This window comes from Sceloporus undulatus, chromosome 3 (genome assembly GCF_019175285.1).
Source record: "Sceloporus undulatus isolate JIND9_A2432 ecotype Alabama chromosome 3, SceUnd_v1.1, whole genome shotgun sequence".
Classification (NCBI taxonomy): domain Eukaryota; kingdom Metazoa; phylum Chordata; class Lepidosauria; order Squamata; family Phrynosomatidae; genus Sceloporus; species Sceloporus undulatus.
In genome coordinates this window covers 95,436,363-95,452,929 of record NC_056524.1, presented here as the reverse complement: position 1 = coordinate 95,452,929, position 16,567 = coordinate 95,436,363, and positions in this window count along the sequence as shown.

Below are 16,567 nucleotides of genomic sequence, written 5' to 3'. Positions count from 1 at the left end.
ATCTCATTTGCCATTTTAATGCCCCTTCCCCCAGTTACACTTAGTAAGCAACAGGTATATTATTTTGCGAAATAATTATACTTCCAAGCCACAGGTGCTACACATATTTTAAAGATCTGGTTGGTCAAATGAAAAATCCATTATCAGTCTTATGCACAAACTACAAGAAAAGAAGAATTATTAGATATTTAAATTAGCCATAACTACTTCTCTCTATATTGCTTGAATTTAATGTTTCTTGACGCTGAACCCATTTTGAAACCAGAGCCTGATTTTGTACTGCATGTTTGTTTATAAAAAAACCTGGATACTTTTGCCCTCTAGTGGATCAATACACACATTAAACTTTCATTCAAAAACCAAACCAAGCAGTAGGAACAGGGTAACCACAGCTCAAAAGCTATGTGAAATGTAAGAATTAAAAAAACGTTTCATTGCAAAAATATTTACATTTTCATCTAATTTTGTGTGAAGATGAAAGATAGGCTTCTTTTACATAAATAAAACCAACAGTTTGTTAATTTTATTGGTTAGTCTTGCAAAACACTATAAAATCTTCCAGTTTGAACCCCTGAATGCAGACAAGATGCAACATGGACATCATTGCAAGAGACAATATGCAAATAATTTAACAAGTAGATCAGTCTCTAATACAATAAATAAATCAATAAATCCAGACATAGTCACATTTCTTGAAATCAATGTCACTGGTTAGTAATTACTGAAATAGATCCCATTGATTTTGATCAATCTACTCTAGACATGATTAAGATTGGATCCAAGCTAGTCATCAGCAAGGTGAGACTGTAGCTTAAGAAAGTACATTTACTTTCCTCAGTTTGTAAAGAACAACTGTCTTACTAATTTTCACACATCTATACTGATTCTGTTATGTTTCCTGGCACAATCAACGTTCAAACAATACAACAAGGTGTCGATTTTAATGTAACATTATTGGTTTTTTAACCTTTAAAAACCTGGTACAGTTCAGGAACATATCAGCCATGGTGACGTTTTTTATTCAGTGCTATTCACAGAGAAAGTTGTAAGGAACCACATTCACTGACCTTCAAGTGCTTAGATGGAGACCTTTTAATTTATTCATCCTTTTAAAATATAAGGCAAACACATTCACTAGCAGTAAGTCCTACCAAACCCAGTAGAAATTACATATGAGTAAATACATGTGGGATTATGTTGTCATTTTTATGCTGCTAGTATTTGATCATGGTTTTCTTTTTTTTTGAATGATTTGTAAGCTGAATGTATCTATGTGGACACATATGTTGGCTTTTTTTCACGTGAGTATGTGAACAATGCATCACCAGGGGATGTGAGGGGTGCAGTCTGCACCGGGTGACACCCAGAAAGGGAAGGGTGATACCTGGTTGGGCCCTTCTGCCAGTGGCAGGAGTAGTGCATGCACACCCTTGCAGGCTACTCCATTCTGGGTTTCCTCTCCAGGGAGTAAGCTGGGATGGAGGAGAAAGTCCAGTATTTTGCTGCTGCCCCTCTCAGCTGCTTTCCAAGTCTGTCATGGACTCAGAGCCATGCAGGGGGAGGGAAGCTGCCTTCTGAGTCTAGCATGGACTCAAAACACATGGGAGGGGGGATTTAACAATCTCAATTTACTCAATGAGTCTACTGTGGTTGGAACTAACACTTGGATTTCTTTTACAATATTGTTAAAAACAAAAAGATCTACCTTTTAAATAATACAACTAAAAAGCCATTATTGTGTGCCTTGAAGTTGTTTCTGACTTATGGTGACCCTAAGGTGACTCTATCACAGTAATTAGAACTTAAACATAAAGCAGAATTTCTTAAGAACTTAAACATAAACCAGGTGAAATAAAGCCTTATCATAAAAATCCTAACTTGGGGAACAACAAACCTCTTTGAGAAGAGTAAAAATCTGCCAGAATTCCTCTCTTCTTTTATGCTGAGATATGTGAATCACCCACAGTTTGGAATGCTGTTCAAAAGAGTTAGTATGTTAGCATTAGATTTACTTTTTTAAAAAGATAAAGAGATATAAAGGTTAAGCTTCAACCCACCCCCTAAAGATAGCCTTAAGGTATCTGGGAAGAAAGGCAATAAAAGAAATGCAATAAAAATTCCTTCACCATTGGCAGCAACAAAGCACCTTCTTTTGAGAAAGGAGTCTGTCTTTATTCTATGTGAGGCTACAAGCTGCTTTGTAACCAGAATGTAGAGTACTGTACATTGTTAATGTGTAATTTTCTTTTAATTAGAACATTAATGCCACCGTGTTACTTGTTTGAAATAATGCATGATTCATTACTTTGTAACTAACATATAAGTAGTGTTTTACTTTAAAAAGCACATGAAAAATTGAAAAATAGCTAGGTCCAGGATCCCATAGTGTTCTTTTGTAGCCAGCACCAGCAGAATTAGGACCGTCTTGCCCTCTTCTTCTTGATGTAGCCCACTATTATGGCACAGACCTGTTCCTGAAGTTTCCATAGCCCTGGGGGGCTGGCTTTCAGTGTGGGGGGGGGGGGGGGGGGTGCAGGAAAGGAATGGTCAGCAATGTTAATGGAAGAAGTGGGATCCCAAAAGAATAAACTACTGGATCCTAGCCACAAAATCCCAAATATACACTCCCACCAACATAGTTTTGGAAATACAGCAACTTCTATTTATCCAGAAGCTGATGAACAACACTACTATTTAATTATACTGACAAAGATTTGTTTTTTTCCTGATCATACCTTTGTAACAAACTCATTGAGCATGATTAATTTGGTTAAAATCTTTTAAAAACTTTTTTTTATTAATTTAAAAATGAACAAACAAATAATAATCCATACCAAAAGCAAAAATTAAAAAACCAGGTTCAGCTATAAACATAACATTTAAAACCGTTTTCCAATTTAATATAAAATAATAACTCCATGCTCCAACCCCAACCCCATTTTACTCTCACTAAGTAAAAATAAAACCAATAACACAAAAAACAACAGATACCAATTAAACATAACTAACACAAACAATACCCAACTTCCCTAACATAAAGATTTTAAATTTTCTCAATATATAAATTTTCTCAGTAGTATCATTTTACTTATATCTCATTTTTGACCTACAAAAAAACCAAAACTTTCACGCTTCCAAGTCTGCAACTGTTTTCTTCCTCAGATACTGTAAAAATAGTTCCCAGTCTTTAAAAGAAAAAATCAGCATTTTTTCTTTGATCAACACCACTAATTTATCTATCTCAGTCAGTTCATAAACTTTAACATTTCAGTCTTGTTCTGTAGGAATGTAGGCACGGTACAGACCGCCCAAAAATGGCAGTCTGCAGGTGCAGAGGGACAATGCAGCCGCCAAAACGCATGACGTCCCTCTGGAGTAAAAAGAAACGGTTCTTCCGGGTCCTTTTTGTGGCATCCAGGTTAGGTTGCGAGTGCATCACTGGAGAACTTGTGATGTAAGTGACATGCGGACGCTTTAAGTCACTTATGTAAAGATGGAGGTCCTTGTGTGGACAGGGGACTGCCATTAGGCTGCACGCTCCAGAACCCTAGTTTCAGTGGCAAGACGGCGCTTTTGGCCCATCTGTCTCGGGCCGTAGTCAATTTTCTAGCATTTATCAAATAATATTCCTGCAGCTATAATCATGTAATGCATCATATTTTTAAATTTCACCTTCAATATGCTCAACAGAACATTTCTGGTCTTAAGTCAATTCTACATTTAAATATATTTTGCATTATCTTTTTGAATTTGTCTCCAGTATTTTCTTGCTTTATCACAGGACCACCAGATATAGTACAAGGCACCTTCATGTAAACTGCATTTTCAAGATTGGTTAAAACTGGTTAAAAATTGACATAGCTCAGTTAAACTGGTTAAAAATTTAGAATTTGGTTTAAAATTGGTTAAAATTGACATAACTCAGTTGTTGACATAACTCAAAGTCAAAATTTATCCTTAGAAAGTTTGAATTATAAAGTGATAACTTGTCAATTCTTCTGACTGTTCTAGCAGGTTCACTTGCTATTGTAGCCAGTCAATTCAATAATATGCTTGATGTGCCAATAAGAAATATATTTTTCTCACATTATATTCCCAAAGTAACCAGAGTTCAGATATATTTACTCCCTGGCATAAGAGGAAGAAAATTCTAGAACTCTCTATCCCTATTCTTGTCAATAAAAACACAAGAAAAACAAGATTTGGATTTAAGATGGTGATAGATTCACTTCATTTAACATTCCTCTCACTCTTCCTTATTGACTCAAGCTCAAAGAACAGAGTTAAGAATTCCAAAACACCTTCAAAAGTGAAAATATGCTGCCTAGAACATCTCCTTTTATAAAGATCTTTAGGTGGGAAAGAAGGTAAGCATTCCAGGATGCCCAGGGTCACTTGGGCAGAAGAAAACTCCTAAGCAGCACAAGACGGATGAATTGGGTAATTCAACTTAATATATACTATTCTTATTGGGGAGGAAAAAATACCCAGTACTGCAACTGGAAAAATTATCCTCTACAGAGCCTTTGACAGTCTCTGCTAATGGATTGACTGTTCACCAAAAAGATTTGTCCTTGAAGGCAAATATATTTACTTTGGATAATTATTTTCTTCTCAATAAAGGGAAGCACTTTCAACAGTGCTGTGACTGTCTCTCTGATTTTATCACAAAACAGTGTCTATTAATGGCTCAATTATCTAAATATTTGCACAGCCGGAAAAAAAATTGCAAAGCAGATTGAATTTCTTAAGCTCTTTTTGTTGTTGTTGTTGATATTTTCATTCACAAGCATTTGGAAAAATGTGAGGATTCGATAATCTACACAGTGGTAAAGATAAGAAGGAAGGAAAGAGACCAAAGTAAGGTTAAGTGCTGTGTAAGGGAGCTTGACATTAAGCCAAGTCTTAAAAGGAGCAGACCTATTAGATTATATTACAAATGGCTTTTAGGGGCCATATGCACAGCCGGGATACCATGAGCCAACCTCATGGTGTCCCACCCATGGTTCTGGCCCATTCCTACCTCAAGGCTGCCATGGCTTCATGCCATGGAGCTGCCAATGTTGTCTGTCCCCTTACCTGCAGCTGTCACCATATTTCCTCTGAAGGCCCCTGCTGTGGCCTGTAAGGGCAGAAATAGGGTACCTGGATTCACCCACATGGCCAGGCACCATCAACACCCTTATCACAGGTTGCAACTGGAGCATGCAGAGTGAATGCAGATGTGGCAACAGGTAAGGGGGTGCATGCCCATGTAGCTTGCTGGAAACTCAGCTGTAAACAACCAGTCTTTTTAGACTGTGCTAAGGGCCTTTTGAGCAAGAGTTAGTCCAGAATGATCAGACTTGCCAATCCTGGCCCAGGTCTATTGACTTGCATCATTCATAAGAACTATGCCAATCCAGGGGCAATATAGGCCTTTTGGCCTATGTGTTCAATCCCTGAATGGGATTAACAGTTGTTATTGGAGTTCACATAGATCTATCAGGTTTTCGCTGAACCGATCGTTACACATTTAATCTTAATCTTTTTGATATTCAATAGAGTCATAGAGTTGGAAGAGACAGCACGGGCCATCCAGTCCAACCCCCTGCCATGCAGGAAATCCAAATCAAAGCATCCCCAACAGATGGCCATCCAGCCTCTGCTTAAAGACCTCCAAGGAAGGAGAGAATAGTTAGCTTATCTGCACATAGAAAAGTGTTACTAACCTTTCAGCTTATAATTTCTTCTAAATAGTGAAAATGAAATATTTTGTTTTCATCTTTCAAATAGTTTCCATTCAGTCTATTTCATGGACTGACAACTCATGTATGAATTATTCAGAAGAATACTGTAATAGAGATGAATAAGAAATTCTAAAATGATGACAGCAAGCAGCATAACTTTGTTCTGAACAGTGTACTTTTAATGCATGAGGAAAGAGAGTGGGGCTTTTGATGTTAGTTTATGCCAAACTGGGGAAAAACTAAGTGACTTCACAAACTGTACGTAGTTATAGTCATCTAACTTCATTCGATGTCTTGTATTTAGCTGTCTTTAAACTAATTTATAGACATCTGACCCAGGAAAAAGAAAAAGGAAAGTTTATATATCTGTACAATAATCCAAAGTGTATATGAACACCAAAAGTTATATGAACATTTTTGCTGGAATGAGCCAATACTGAAATATAGCACAAACAGAACCGAAACATTTGAATAGTGTTATATTACTTCTACTTCTTGATACTAGCAAAATGCATTGATTTCATATTAAATAACTACAAAAATAGAATCATAGAATCATAGAGTTGGAAGAGACCATAAGGGCCATCCAGTCCAATCCCCAGCCATGCAGGAACACTCAATCAAAACATCTTGACAGATGGCCATCCAACCTCTGTTTGAAGACCTCCAAGGAAAGAGACTCCACTACACTCTGAGGGAGTGTGTTCCACTGTCGAACAGCCCTTACAGTCAGGAAGTTCTTCCTAATATTGAGGTGGAATGTCTTCTCCTGGAGCTTGCATCCATTGTTCTGGGTCCTGTTTTCTGGAGCAGCAGAAAACAAGCTTGCTCCTTCTTCAATATGACATCCTTTCAAATATTTAAACAGGGCTATCATATCACCTCTTAACCTTCTTTTCTCCAGGCTAAACATCCCCAGCTCCCTAAGTCGTTCCTCATAGGGCATGGTTTCCAGACCCTTCACCATTTTTGTCGCCCTCCTTTGGACACGCTCCAGTTTCTCAATGTCCTTTCTGAATTGTGGCGCCCAGAACTGGACACAATATTCCAGGTGGGGCCTGACCAAAGCAGAATAGAGTGGCACTATTGCTTCCCTTGATCTAGACACAATACTTCTATTGATGTAGCCTAAAATCGCATTGGCCTTTTTAGCTGCCGCATCACACTGTTGACTCATGTTCAATTTGTGGTCTACTTAGACTCCCAAATGCCTTTCACACATACTCTCGTTCAGCCTTGTGTCCCCCATCCTATATCTGTGCAATTCATTTTTCCACCCTAAGTGCAGTACCTTATATTTCTCTGTGTTGAAATTCATTTTGTTAGCTTTGGCCCAGCTTTCTAATCTATTCAGGTCATTTTGAATTTTGATCCTGTCCTCTGGGGTATTAGCTACTCCTCCTAGTTTGGTATCATCTGCAAATTTGATAAGTATGCCCCCAGTTCTGTCATCCAAGTCATTGATAAAGATGTTGAATAGCACTGGGCCCAGGACAGAGCCCTGTGGGACCCCACTAGTCACTTCTCTCCAGGATGAAAATGAGCCTTTGTTGAGCACCCTTTGGGTTTAGCCAGTCAACCAATTACAAATCCATGTAACAGTTATGTTGTCCAGACCACATTTTACAAGCTTGTTTGCACGAATGTCATGGGGAACCTTGTCAAAGGCCTTGGTGAAATCAAGATATGCTATACTCACAGCAAACAATCTTGTAATCTTGTCATGTCCCAAGCACTTAGCTGACAAACATTTCAGTGCAAATGAAACCATACTCTCAGTCTGGAAAAGCACAAAGATGGAAGTTAAATAATTTAATTGGCTTTTGTTTAAAACAGAACAAAAGAAAAGAGAGAGATCTCTTTCATTATTCTGAAGCCATGTTCCCAAGGCTTGTCGATTCTTTTTGTACAATATTGCTAAAATCTGACCATATCTCTCCACCTCTACTGCCAAGATCCTGGTCCATGCCCTTGTGGTCTCGCGACTCGATTACTGTAACGTCCTCCTGGCTGGGCTTCCTCTTTCTCACCTCCGTCCTTTAATCTCTGTCCAGCATTCAGCTGCACGCTTTATCACTTCCACCCACCGCTCTGACCACATCTCTCCTGTGTTGGCATCCCTTCACTGGCTCCCCCTCCCTTTCCGTATTCAGTACAAGCTCCTGCTGTCAACGTTTAAAGCCCTCCATGGGCTGGCCCCTCCTTACTTATCAGACCTTCTTTGTCCTCACCTTCCCAGAGGGCCCTTCGTTCTGGTAGTCAAGGTCTGCTGTCCCAGCCCAGGATTTCCTCTGCCCCATCTCGGATTCGCCCCTTTTCACTTGCTGCCCCTCACTCCTGTAACCTTCTTCCCCCTTGAGCAAGGGCCATCACTTCTTTAACCAGCTTCAAAACAGAGTTGAATACCATCCTGTTCAGAGAAGCGTTCCCAGGCATTGCATAATTGGCATTTGCTATTTGATGTTCTTTTGATGCCTGTTTTATCGAACCATTTCCTGTATTGCTATGTACTTTATATGTATTAGCCTACTAGCCCCACCACCTTTCCCTTCTCCTTTTATGTCATGTCTTTTTAGATTGTAAGCCTGAGGGCAGGGAACCGTCTAATTAAAAAGATTGTATGTAGAGCGCTGTGTAAATGTACAGTGCTTTATAAATAAAGGTTAATAATAATAATAATAATAATAATAATAATAATAATAATAATAACTACAGTGGTTCCTGAATAATGACATCATTTATTAACCAATATTTTATAAATAAATACTGTAATGACCAACTCAAGAGATGAAGCATCAAGTGATGCAAAACAATGAAAGAAATTACTCCACACTAGAGAATTATTAAACCTGGTTGGTTTAGAAACATCTTAGTCTCCATGTACCATAGTGTTCTTTATTTCCACTGCTTCTTTTTAGCTCCCCCCCCCCTTTCCCTTCTATTTGCAGAGTTTGGGAGTACTGCAGACAAATGCATATCATGGAGTTGCCTAGAGACACTGTGGAGAAATGAAACTCCAAGCTCTCCCTCTACTTTTGTTTCTTATGGTTGGAGAAGGTATGGCACATAGTTGTTGAAGTTGGGACTGCAGGCAGGTTTTAATTAGCTAAAGTTAACTAATAAGTATTTTTTTTTTACAAAGAATAATCCTAAAATGCACCTTCCAGGATACTTCTACCCATGGCAATGTCACTTGTCTACATTTCATGATTTTGGAGCTTTGGTAGAGTCACACACATAATGAATTAAATTGTTGTTACTGTTGCCATAAGATAGGAATAGGCTCTTGCCTTGAATTGGGCTGTCTGTAGTGATGCCTGTTGGGGGTTGAAATGCCCAGGCTGCTACATCCTTGCCAGGCAAAATTTTCCTTGGGCAGGAGTGTGGCATACAAGTGAAAGATTGTAAAAGGACGATGAGAGGTGCCATGGTTTCCTACCGTTAAAGCATAAACATTTAGTTTGTTTTTAAACTGGGAATCATAGGGACACTGATTCAATCTTCTCAGTCTTTCACTGTTGTTGATAGCACCACCACAATATAACTGAAGCTAGCTCCTTCTTACTAGAACCATGCAGAGCACTGTTGTGGTTGCTGCTGCTATTTTATTTCAGAGGGAATCCTCTGTCCCCCCCCCCCCAAATAGACCATGATTGCAAAATCAAAACATAGCTTGACATTTTCTGTGGATGAGAGGATTTTTCCAGGATCAGCAGTCACTCACAGGCACAAAAGGGTTGCCATAGAAATAAAGTCAGGGTTTAACAGATAGTGGCTGTGATCACTGTGGGATTAACAGTTTAAACTCTGGAACTGTAAGATTCCAAACCAAGAAAATAAATAATATGCATATTTGGGATAAAAAACAATTGGTTAAGTAACAATGAGATAGTTAAGACTGTGTCTTTAATTTATTGGATAGTATATAATATCCCTTATGAGGTAATTGCTATACAAATATGAAGCAGTGGACTTTAATTTGGAATGTTGTTTTTATAGAGAAGCTCACCAGGAACAGATAGTACAGATACCAACAGAACTGCAACCATCCACAGAGGCAGAATCAAGTTCAGCTCTAACTAAAATATGCCAACTAATATGAGAAACAAAGCAATGGCCCATGGACTGGAAATGATCAATATACATTCCTGTACACAAAAAAGGAGACACAAATAATTGCAATACCTTTAGGACCATTGCACTAACTTCCCATGCAACCAAAGTCATGCTCAAAATTCTACAGCAAAGGCTCATACCATATATGGAGTGGGAAATTCCAGAGGTGCAAGCTGGTTTTAGGAAAAGAAGAGGCAGTAGGGATCACATTACAAACATATGATGGATAATGGAACTCAACAGGGATTTTGAAAAGAAATCTGCATGTGCTTAATTGACTACAGCAAAGCCATTTACTGCATAGAACATGAATAGCTATGGAATACTGTCAAAGATATGAGAGTACCACTATATTTGGTTATCCTGATGCATAACCTATATTCAGGAGAAGAAGCTGCCATCAGACCCGAGAATGGAGAAAGAGAATGATTTCCAGTCAGCAAAGGGGTCAGGCAAGGCTGCATACAATCATCCTATCTATTCAATGTATATGCAGAAAACATTGTATGGAGAGCAGGCTTGCCTGACCCCTTTGCTGACTGGAAATCATTCTCTTTCTCCATTCTCAGGTCAAACAGCTGCCTGGAATCAGAATGAAGGGCTGCAGATTTTCCAGGAAGACCCAGAGCAAACAGGGATGGATCTTAATGCATAGTAAGAGGGGTATGGCCTGGGTCTGGTACTGAATGTGCTGATGTTATCCAGTTTGTCTGCACCATAACAACGGTTTGGGTGATGTGTCATCCAGTCTGCCACAGAATCCAGTCCCTTGCTCAATGCAGTATCTCCAGCTAAAGCATCCCTAACAAGTAACTGTCTAGCCTCTTTTTGAAGATGTCCAAGGAAGGAGATAGCCACAATCTCTCTAGGCTTCATGGTTCCATTGTTGAACTGCTCTAACTGTCAAGAGGTTCCTTCTAATGTTTAATCAAAATCTGTTCTCCTGTAACTTCAAACCATTAGACCTGGTCCTACCCTCTAGGGAAGAAGAAAACCAGCCTGTACCCTTCTCTCTGTGGAAGCTCTTGGGATATTCAGGGTGTATTTATTTATTTATTTATTTAGCGCTGTAGATTTGCACAGCGCTATACATAAAAACAATAGATAATTGTGCCAGCTCTATTTCACTAATTAGAACATGCCTAGCTCCTTCAACTTTTCCTCATATGTTTTTGTTCACCACACCTCTTATTCTCATTGCCCTTAAAATGAGATACCCAGAACTGAGCACAGTACTCCAGATGAGATCTGATCAGCACAGAATATAATGTAACTATTATTTCCTTTGATTTGGAAACTATGCTTGTATTATTGCAGGCTAAAATAGAATTAGCCTTCTTTGCTGTAGCATCACACCACTGGCTCATGTTCAGTTTCTGTTCAAATATTATCCCATGGTCCTTTTTGCCTGTGGTCCTGCTGTACCAAGTATCCCCCTTTGTAGCTTGTGCATTTTTGTAGCCTAAGTGTAGACTTTTGCATTTGTCTTTATTGAATTACATTTTATTAATTTCTGCTCAGTTTTCTAGTTTACCTATAAACCTCCGTTCTGTTCCTTTCTTCAAATTAGCCACCCTTTCCAGTTTTGTGTCATCTGCAAACTTGATAGGGATACTCTGCATTTCATCATCTAAGTAACTGATAAAAATGTTGATGATTATTGGCTCTAGGACAGAATCCCAAGGCACTCCACTTGAGATTTCATTCCACTCTGAAATGCAGCATGGTTTTCCAACCAAGTATGGACCCATCTGACATTATTCTCACCTACTCCACATTTAATCAATTTGTTAATCAAAATATTACAGGAGGCCTCGTGAAATGCTTTGCTGAAACCAGATAAATGGCATCCACAACGTTCCTGCCATCTAAACTGGTGACCAAATCTTGAAATTTCACTAACAATTACTCCAAAACAGAAACTTCAATATAAGTAATTGTTAAATAATGACAAAACATTTTGGCTCTTCCTTTTGTAGAAACAGAGAATATAGGGTTCAGTGATAAGGCTTGCATTATAATTTGTCTAGACTCTTTTACAAAAAAACAAGCAGACCAACCAACACAAACCAAAATAGTTTTTTCTTTTATCAACATAGTTTTGTACATCACGGCTAATTTCTAAACAAAACTCATTTTTATTGGTGACAGCCCAGTATAACTGAGCTTTATAACTAGCTAGAAGGAATAGTGTATGATTGCTAAATCCAAATTAATAGAGATGCAGCAGCCAGATAAAGAGATCAATGAAACTGCTTACAAGGCACACAACTGCAAAATATATAGCATAAATAAATGTAACTACAACAACATGATTATAGAAAGAAAACATGGAACTGAATATCCAGGCTGCTGAGAATCTATTCTAAATGTATGTAAAAGCAAAATGGATAAAAAGGTACAAACATGAAGTTATTTACAACAATGTGAGGAGTAAATCAGTATTTTACAGAAACATTGTGTGGAATGCTGAACCAAATATGGAAAAGAAAGATAGTGAAATATCAAAAGTAAACCACAAAATGTATGCAAAACTTCTAGATGATATCCTGTTTTCATGTATATTCCTCAGTAAACTTCCTGTTACAATCATAATTGTGAGAAAAACCTGCCAATGCTTTGAAACATTAAACAGTACAAGTAGGAGTCAGGAATGATTAGTCCTAAAGATCTTGGGGCAGGGAAGTAAATCAACTGAAACACTGAACAACTTTGCCAAAATGACTGGCTGGGTATTCTATTGTCATGAACTGAGTTTTCTTTTTACAATTATGTTTTGCAATTACATTGATTTATGTTACAGATTTTTACAGCTGTGTGGTTTTTAAGCATTTGTTTTGGTTTGGCTAGCAAGTCCACCCAGCCACAATTTGCTGACCTCTGTCAAAATATTCACATCTTCAAATAAATTAAAGCTGATTCCAGTATGTTTAAACTCACAAATCACACATTGTAAGAAGCCAGGCAGCTTCTCCACAATAAAATAATGCTATTACAGCGATTTTCCATGTCTTAAACAAATGCAGGGAGACTGTGATTCCAAAGAAGAGAGTTTTAGGCAGTACTGGAGAACTGAAATGTTATGGCCCTTTTTTTCTTGACCCTGGTCCATAACACACTGCAGAAATAATCTAGTTTGAGACCATTTTAACTGCCCTGGCTCAATGCTAGGGAATTCTGGGAACAGTACTTTTAGCTATTCCTGTCAGAGCGTTCAGGTGCCACAATAAACCACAGTTCCCAGGATTCCATAGCATTGAGCCAGCGCACTTAAAGTGATCTCAAACTGGATTATTTCTGCAGTGTGTTTTGGACCTCTGTTTTTGCCACTTCTCAGCCTTTTGAATTATAACTGTCTTTATGTAACACTGAAAGAAACAAAATACCTGTGACCTCAACATCACATTCCTTTTCCTGCATCAACTCTGTACCATCTTTATCTGAAGAATCATAGAATCATAGAATCATAGAATCGTAGAGACCACTAGGGCCATCCAGTCCAACCCCCTGCCATGCAGGAAATCCAAATCAAAGCAGCCCTGACAGATGGCCATCCAGCCTCTGTTTAAAGACCTCCAAGGAAGGAGACTCTATCACCCTCCGAGGGAGTGCATTCCATTGTCGAACAGCCCTAACTGTCAGGAAGTTCCTCCTAATAATGTTCAGGTGGAATCTCTTTTCCTGCAGCTTGCATCCATTGTTCGGGGTCCTGTTCTCTGGAGCAGCAGAAAACAAGCTTGCTCCCTCTTCAATATGACATCCTTTCAAATATTTAAACGGGCTATCATATCCCTCTTAACCTTCTTTTCTCCAGGCTAAAACATCCCGCCTCCCTAAGTCGTTCTCATGGGCATGGTTTCCGACCCTTCACCATTTTTGTCGCCCTCCTTTGGACACGCTCCAGTTTCTCAATGTCCTTTTGAATTGTGGCGCCCAGAACTGGACACAATATCTAGGTGGGGCCTGACCAAAGCAGAATACAGTGGCACTATTACTCTCTTGATCTAGACACTATACTTCTATTGATGCAGCCTAAATTGCATTGGCCTTTTTAGCTGCCGCATCACACTGTTCACTCATGTTCAACTTGTGTCTACTTGGACTCCTGATCCTTTCACAGTAGTTTCATTCAGCAGGTGTCACCCATCCAATATCTGTGCATTTTATTTTTCCGCCCTAAGTGCAGTACCTTACATTTCTCCATGTTGAATTCATTTTGTTGCTTTGGCCCAGCTTTCTGTCTTTCAGGTCATTTGGATCTTGATCCTGTCCTCTGGGGTATTGCTATTCCTCCTAATTTAGGGTCATCTGCAAATTTGATAAGTATGCTCCCAATTCTGTCATCCAGGTCATTGATAAAGATGTTGAATAGCACTGGGCCCAGGACAGAGCCCTGTGGAACCCACTGGTCACTTTCTCCAGGATGAAAGGAGCCATGTTGAGCCCCTTTGGGTTCGGCCGGTCAACCATTACAAATCCATGTAACAGTTCCCTTCTAGTCCACATTTTACAAGCTTGTTTGCAAGATGTCATGGGAAACCTTGCAAAGGCCTTAGATGAATCAAGATTACTATATCCACAGCTTCCCTTCATCTACCAAGCTGGTAATTTTATCAAAGAAAGAGATTAGATTGTCTGGCATGACTTGTTTCTTCTGAAACCATGTTGAGTTTTTGTGATTATGGAAATTGCCATCTAGATGTTCACAGACTCTTTGTTTAATGATCTGCTCCAGAATTTCCTGGTATTGATGTCAGACTAACTGGACGATAATTGTTGGGATTCCTCTTTTTTTCCCCTTTTTGAAGATGGGGACACGTTTGCCCTCCCAGTCTGCTGGGATCTCTCCTGTTTTGCAGGAGTTTTCAAAGATTTTGCCATGGCTCCGATATTACATTTGCCAGTTCTTTAATACCCTGGATGGAGTTCACTTGGTCCCGGAGAACTTAAATTCATTTAGATTAAAAGGTGTTCCTCTACTATCTTTACTATTTCTGTGCTGAATTCCCCTATTCTGTCCTCTGCTCATTATCCTCAGGTTGAGCACCCTTTTCTTTTTCTGAGAAGACTGAGGGACAAGAAGGTTTGAGTAATTCTGCCTTTTCTCTGTCCTGTTAACATTTTGCCATCTCCACGCAGTGGCCCTATCTTTCCTTCTTCTTCCTTTTGCTGTGGACATATCCAAAAAAGCTTTTGTTGTCTTTAACCTCTCTAGCAAGTCTGATCATTCTGCGCTTTAGCTTTTCTGACTTTACCCTGCACTGCTGCTATTTCTTTGAATTCCTTTTTTGTGATTTCCCCCTTTTTCATTTCTTATACATGTTCCATTTCAAACTTAGTTGGTTGAAAGTTCTTAGTCATCCATCCTGGTTTCTTGAGACCCTCCCATTTTTCTTTTCACTGGAACTGTTGAGATTGTGCCTTCAGTATCTCCCTTTTGAGAAAGTCCATCCGTCCTGAACTCTTTTCTTTTAGTACAGGGGTTGGCAACTTTTTGCCGCGCTGGGCGCCGCCATTTTGGGCGAAAAAAATGGTGGGGCCCCATAGCAGCCTCTGGGGCTATGGCGCCGCCATTTTTCGCCCAAAATGGCGGGGGAGGTCGCGCGAGACTTCGCCGCCATTTTGCTGCCCAAAATGGCGGCGCCCAGAGCGGCCGCCGCGGTAGTGGCGGCAACAGTGGCGGGCCTCTAGGAGGCCCGCTACCGTCTCTGGGACCTCCAGGAGGGCTCCCAGGGCGGCAGGGGCCTCTGGGAGGCCCGCTGCTGTCTCTGGGACCCGCCAGGCGGGCTCCCAGGGCGGCAGGGGCTCGCCAGGGCCCGCTGCTGTCCCTGGGCCCTGAAGGAGGGCTCCCAGGGCGGCAGGGGCCTTGCGGGGCCTGCTGCCGTCCCTGGGGCCTGCAGGAGGCTCCCAGGGTGGCAGGGGGCCTCTGGGAGGCGCTGCCATCTCGGGACCCTCCAAGGCGGGCTCCCAGGGCGGCAGGGGGCCTCTGCAGAGCTCGTGCCGCGCTGGGGCCTGCAGGAGGGCTCCCCAGGGCGGCAGGGGGCCTCTGCAGGGCCTCTGCCATCCCGGGGCCCTGCAGGAGGCTCCCAGGGCGGCAGGGGGCCTCTGCAGGGCCCGTGCCATCTCTGGGGCCTGCGAGGGCTCCCAGGGCGGGGCAGGGGGCCTCTGGAGGCCCGCTGCCATCTCTGGGACCCTCCAGGCGGGCTCCCGGGCGGCAGGGGCCTCTGCGGGGCCCGCTGCCGTCTCTGGGGCCCTCCAGGCGGGCTCCCATGGCAGCTGGGGGCCTGGAAGGCCCGGTGCCATCACTGGGGCCCTCCAGGGGGTCCTCCAGCACTGGCAGGCCCCCCCCCAGCTTTTTTGCTGGTCTCTGACGGGCCTAGGGCCCCGTCAGGGGCCAGAAAAAATGGGAGGCCTGGCCCCCGGAGGTGGAAGCTCCGCCCCCGCCATGCGGCCCGCCCTGGAGGGTGGAAGCTCCACCCCCCAGCACACAGCCCCCGCCGCGGAGGGTGGAAGCTCACCCCCGGCATGTGGCCCCGCCCCAGAGGGTGGAAGCTCCACCCCTGGCACGTGCCCCCCGCCCCGGAGGGTCGAAGCTCCACCCCCCAGCTTCGGCCCCCAGCTCTGAGGGACAGCAACCCGGCCACGGCTCAAAAAGGTTGCCTACCCCTTGTTTTAGTATTTCTGACCATGGAATGCCTCAATAATTCTCTAAGTTTACTGAA